Below are 6,091 nucleotides of genomic sequence, written 5' to 3' on the forward strand. Positions count from 1 at the left end.
AACATTGGAGAAAGTTGTGTGCTGCGAGGGGCACGGAGGCGCGATGCTGCAAGTCGGCATCGTGGAAGCATAGTGGAAGCGATCGGGCGCGCCTGTCGCAGCATCGCCATGGCCGTCGAAGGCTCGAAGCACACCGTCACAACATCATCGACGCAGCCGACTGCCGTCGCAGCATCGTCAAAGCAATCTGGCGACCGTTGCAGCATCGCGATGGCTGTCGAAGCACACCGCTGCGCCATGTCGCTCCATTGTGGACTGTCATTTAGCCTCCAAAGTTTGCATGCTACTGCCATCCACTTGCTAGAAATAAAATACACCACTTCTGCTGGCATGCCATTACAAGCCGTATACGTACATGGCTGGAAGTCGCCACGCCTCGCCTAATAATGCAAGTACAACTGCTGAGATGTTGTTGTTGTGAGCACGACGCTGCGTGCATGCGAACGCACGAGTACGGCTGTGAGGCGTGAAAGAAAATGACTGCAAACGGTTAGGGGCCGACGGGCTTTGCGGGGGGAGCATGCACGTGTAAATCGGACGGACGCGGTGCTTTACATCGGACGGTTGCAAAGGCGACTTACAAAACGGGATCCATTGCCCGACTTACGCCTAGCATCGCCCAAAGATTTAAGAGGTCGTTTGGTACACATCATTTTGGGCGAATTTGGTGGAATTCATTTGCGAATTCCGGTTTCAACTTGTTTGGCTGCCACACATTGACCATTGGAATTGAATTGTCGTTTCCACCCAAATCCCTGCCTCCTCCCCGTCATTCCTGTGGATTTGCCAGCTCTCCTCCTCCCCGACACCACTCTCCCTCCCCAATCCTGCTCCTCCCCATCCATGGCGCTCCGATTCGCCGCCACCAGCGAGCCCTCCCTCCTCCGCCGATCCCTCTTCTTCATTTCTTATCCTTTCCCATCTCCTATTCCTCACCTCCCCCTTCAATCCCCCGACCCCCAGTTGCTCCGCCCCGTGCTCCGTCCTGCTGCCGGGAGCAGCGTCCGATGACCACAGTTGCCCCGCCCGGACCTCCGTCCTGCTGCCGGGAGCAGCGGCCGGTGACCCCCAGTTGCCCCGCCCGCAGTCCCTGGTAGGTCTCTTCCTCCACCTCTTCTCTCTCCCCCCTCCCACACACGCACTTCTCTTTTCTTGAACCCTAACCTCACTAAATCATCAGATTTAGTACCGGATCGACCTCAAGCACACGGGATCTGGACACCTCCAGAGGAGATTGACATCTTGACCATCTCTGCACCTTATCCCTGTTGAGGGCAAATTTTTGGCAAGGTTCGTCTAACTAAGCTTTTACATTTGTACCAATGGAAATCTCTGTTCCAAGTTAATTAGCTCCTGATGCATACCCCATTGTCGTGTACTCCCTGTTAAGAAAGAGATGATGCTCGTGTACTTGTAATTGCTGCCGTATTTGGGAGAGCAAGACGTGCCATTCCATTCCAAGTAGCAGAACATAGAGCCAGTTGTACTTGCTAGTAATAGTGCATCTCTGGCTGGCTCTTGCCGCAAGTTGATTAGGATTTGCAGAAATTGGATCTTTGATAGGAACTTTAAAAGATGCAAATATGGCAGGTTTTAGACGTAATGGTTTGATTACGTTCTGCTGCTCTTTGTAATGCAGCTATGTTTTAGCCTTTTAGGACAAATATTGCCAAAGATGGGAAAGGTTGCTCTGTTTTCATTTTAGACTCTAAAAAGCGCGCAAGAGCTCTGGAGAGGGTGTGTTATCAGTTCTTACAAAAGTCAGATTCACCATATTTTGCATTCATTATTCAGGTCTGCTGCTAGCTCAATAAGTTTAGGAATAGATTGATCTGTTGTGGTTTTTGTAGCCTCTTATAGAAAACATTAGCAGACTGCTACGTTGGCCGGTGCTAATTAATTAGTATGTGGGTTAACTTTCAGGTTGAAATATTTAGTCGAGTTGCCTATATGCATATTGGTTGTTGGTCCATCCGGTTGCACTTTTCAGAAATTAAGCTCCTATATAACCACATATACACTAAGCTGGGTATGCATAGCATCATCATCATATGCATAGCAGTGCAGTGCGCACACTGCACACACACTCCCTGTCTCGTTAAACCACATGCATATAACCATCTTATTTGTCCAACATGAATCGGCTCTAACAAGATGTTTTTTTTTTTCAATTTTCATTTACTTCTCAATATAGATGTCGGACTTGCACGTTAACATCATTGCATCATGATGAGAGGAGGAAGAAAAGAAAGAGGGCAGCAGCTGGATTTTTTGTGTCGGTTGTCGTGATAGTTCAACACACCTATTGTCGGAGGAGGATTAGAGAGCTTGATGATTTCAGCGAGGATGAGACGGAGATTAAGATTAGAAAGAATATGCTTAAATAAATTTATCAAGGTTCTAATAAGTACTGTTATGATAGTTTGCGCCTAACTACATGGTCCTTTGTGGACCTATGCGCTATCTTGCGTGAAAGATGTGGTTTGTGCGACACTTTTGTGTATCAGTCGAAGAATCAGTCACAATCTTTTTGCGAGAAATATTTTGTTTGCTGGAGGTAATTAGAGGGAGAGAATGAGATATAGGTAAAAAAACACATTTGCCCTTCCTTGCGTCGTCTCCTCCGAGGCGACCCGGGGGCCCCAAAACCTAGCACCGCCAGGCTCGGCCAGCAGCTACTCCTCGTCAGGTGGCGGGCGCTTGAGGTGGGGGATGTTCGATCCCCTCTCGGTTGCGTGGCTCGGTGGATCCAGGCAGCTCGACAGGTGTCCATCCGGCAATGGTGATATTGTGTGACTTCTTGTGTGACAACGTTGGCGGCTTCGGGCGAAGTTGGGCTGCTGTTGAGCTTTGGTAGTCGGTCTCATCCGGCGGGTTCGAGGGGTTGCCGTGCCTCGCTTGTCTTCCTTGCGGAGGTGTGATGATGATGACACTAGATTGCAACCTCGACGGTGCTTTTCTCCTTGACGGTGTGTGTGTGTTCTTGTGTGGGTTGCCAGGTCGTCATGTGTGCCTTATGTTTTGCGGGCGTGTTATGATGGTTTTCGCCCGGTTTTTCGTTGATTAACTGGGCAACTCTCTTCGACCTTTTTTTAATGAATCGGGCCCTAAGGGACTGCATCTTGAAAAAAAAAACACGAGAGGTGGGAATAGATTACTTGTGCTGATGCCTTGTATTTTTTTACTCCATATATGCACTACTTGAAGGTAGTTTTGTTGATCTAGGTGGATTATGTCTTATTCTACAAAAGAAAATATATAGCTTTCTGAAATGTGATGACTTGCAATACTGCCTATAAATAAATTAAGATGGAGTTTTAGAAGCTTCACATTTTATAAATACTTCAGTAAGTTTGCTTCTCGTCATATTTGCAGGACAACAAAGAAGCCACATGTTCAAGTCTCTTCAAGTCTTACTTGAGTGATCGTGATGCAAGTTTAAGCCTCTTCAAGTCTTACTAGAGTGGTTCTGATGCAAGTTCAAGCTTCTTCAAGTCTTACTAGAGTGGTCCTTATGTAAAAGTTCAAGCCTCTTGAATGCAAATATTTATTTTTTATGGTTCTAATGCATTTGTGATGGCACACTGTAGTCTTTCGTGTTCCTTCTTAACACAAGCTATTGGAAGAAAATGGTTGAAACTGATGTTGTTCAGATCCTTTTGATCTTGATCATTGAAAATGCACAATGTGTTGAATGTACAGACTAAGATGTGCATGCTGATTATTTGTAATTTAAACCATATGGACGGGTGAATCCACATTGAAGATGCCCTAGCCACACGATATTCCTGAGTCGCCCGACGATCGACACTTGCCATCTTCGGTCGCCTCGAATAAACAAAGCCCGGCGCCACATCACGGCCTACACGGCGATAAGATGCAGACGGGTACACGAGCCGGGCACAGCGGGTAAACGGAATGGAGCTCCTTTTCCTCGCCTTGCTTCCAGGCCTCCCGCGTAGTCATGCGGGGCCCACTGCCCATGCGCTTTTCTACTACAGCCGCAAGTTCAAAAGCATCCGTCTCAACCACCAATGCAACCCGTACGGCTCGGGGCCACCCAACCCCGCATCGCCGCATGAAGGGAGGCGTGGAGAATCTGGGTCGTCCGCTGAGTCCGGCCTTCGTCAGCGACGAGTTGCCCTGCCAACATCGGACGGTTGTGACAGGGGGGATGCACAGCATCGACGGCTCAGATTGTGGGCGAGCATCGGTGGAGCGCGCGAGACCACACGTTTTGGGGTGCCCTGGGAAAAGCGTGGGGTTAGCGAATAGGTTTTAGCCAGGTGGCCTTTAGTGTGGGCCCGTGGAGCGAGGCCACTTTGGGTCATTTCCCACCGCAAATATTCAGCTATTGGTATTGACTGCCCTTTTGTGTTTTTGCCTTCGGGCCCTTGAAAGAGTGTGTTTTGAGTCCCAACCACAAATTACTATTGCAGCCCATGGGTAGTACAGACGCTCACTTATCCTACAAGAGGCTAGAATCACCGAGTACAAATACAAATGCTAAATATCTACGCCACTATATAACATATGAATAATTTTGAATGAAGACAATCTGACCATCATAGATGACAAATCTGAGTACTATTAGTCATTAGATATCATCTTTACTTCACTGGATTCTACCTGATAGAATCTAGAAGATTCCATTGTTGAGCATGAAAATGCACGAATCTTCAAACACAAGCACCAGTCCTTTGCTCTCGAACAGTGACGAATCTAGAACTGGACCAACATGGGGACAACATTGCAATGGGTAGCATTTTTGTCAAAAAATATTACAAATAGTTAATAAAGTATTGAATAACATGTGAATGCATTAGTAAAGAAAGTTCAGCAAATTGTTTATGGGGGCCATGGCCCCCACGCCCCACCCCTAGATCTGCCACTGCTCTGGAACATTCCACACATTAATTATCCAAACAAGCATTCCAAATGAATTACCGATCTTTCTTATTCACGATTTACAATGCACAATATGTACAAAGCTCAAAATACAAGCACCTCATCTTTGTTTTAGAATCTCCCATGCATTAATTATCCAAATTGTTTTATTCTAAGTGAATTACCATTCTATTCACAATATGCACAAACCTCAAAACACGAGCATTTTTTTGTTCTAGAATATCCCATACTTTCATTATCCGGACTTCTTTTCTTCTAAATGAACTATCATCCCTTTTCAACTTTGTGGTTTATAATACACATCATCCATACACTTGTCATTTTTTTCTAGGCTCTTCCTTACCTTAATGTCGCAAGTTTTTTCTTCATTTGACAAAAAATGTTGCTCACTTTTACTTCACGATATTTTTGTTCAAGGCCTATCATAACAGGTACATAAATTACATTTATCTTTGAAAATGCAAAACTAGCTACTCAAAATTGCGGTACGAGATACCTAAAGATAAATGTGTCCGATCACAAGAGTTTCATGTAGTATTATGACATGCGGTCTTCGAATATTTTGTAATTATAATCTGATTTTTGATAGGATGAAATATGTGAATTAAGTCTACATCCACGTCATGGATTAATGACTCAAAACTTACATACTTACCTTCTATAATGTGTCATGACAATCTTAACTCATACGTTGGTATCTAAGCAATGTGCAATGCACCGTGCACCTTACTAATAAATAAAGTGTAGGTTGATGAGTCATTCTGTGTGGTTGGACTACTCGATTTTTCATGATTTTTTTCAACATTATCTTCTCTGCATTAATGAACGTAGAGACCAATGAATTACACCTATGTCAGATACATAATCAAACACTAGGAAACCACTATCACACTAGAAGTTCTTTTCTAAAAATTATGACTACGATGCGTACTAAATGCACCTATTATATTCATGGCATAAGTAAATTTAAATACATTAAAGAAATCATCCAATGGCTAGATGGTTAGGAAGGTGGTGGTACCTCTGATTCATCAAGGATAAAACTCCAGGTTTAAAACTTTGGTATCTCATTAATGTGTTTTATTTTTTTCAATGAGGGATGATGTCCCGTCAATAGCAAGGCATAAAACAAAATTTAAATACTATAGACCATTAAAGCTATCATTGTTATAAATTATGGGGT

At 44.6% G+C, this 6,091-nt stretch overlaps 1 long non-coding RNA gene across 1 annotated transcript; it reads left to right on the plus strand.

The window, feature by feature from the left end:
- The first annotated feature begins 617 nt into the window (after positions 1-617).
- Positions 618-3,635, plus strand: LOC123147266 (uncharacterized). Its single transcript, XR_006473149.1, has 3 exons — positions 618-1,093; positions 1,181-1,290; positions 2,195-3,635. It is a non-coding gene; the product is annotated as an uncharacterized lncRNA (long non-coding RNA).
- Positions 3,636-6,091: the final 2,456 nt, after the last annotated feature.

The sequence above is a fragment of the Triticum aestivum genome, chromosome 7A (genome assembly GCF_018294505.1).
Source record: "Triticum aestivum cultivar Chinese Spring chromosome 7A, IWGSC CS RefSeq v2.1, whole genome shotgun sequence".
Taxonomy (NCBI): domain Eukaryota; kingdom Viridiplantae; phylum Streptophyta; class Magnoliopsida; order Poales; family Poaceae; genus Triticum; species Triticum aestivum.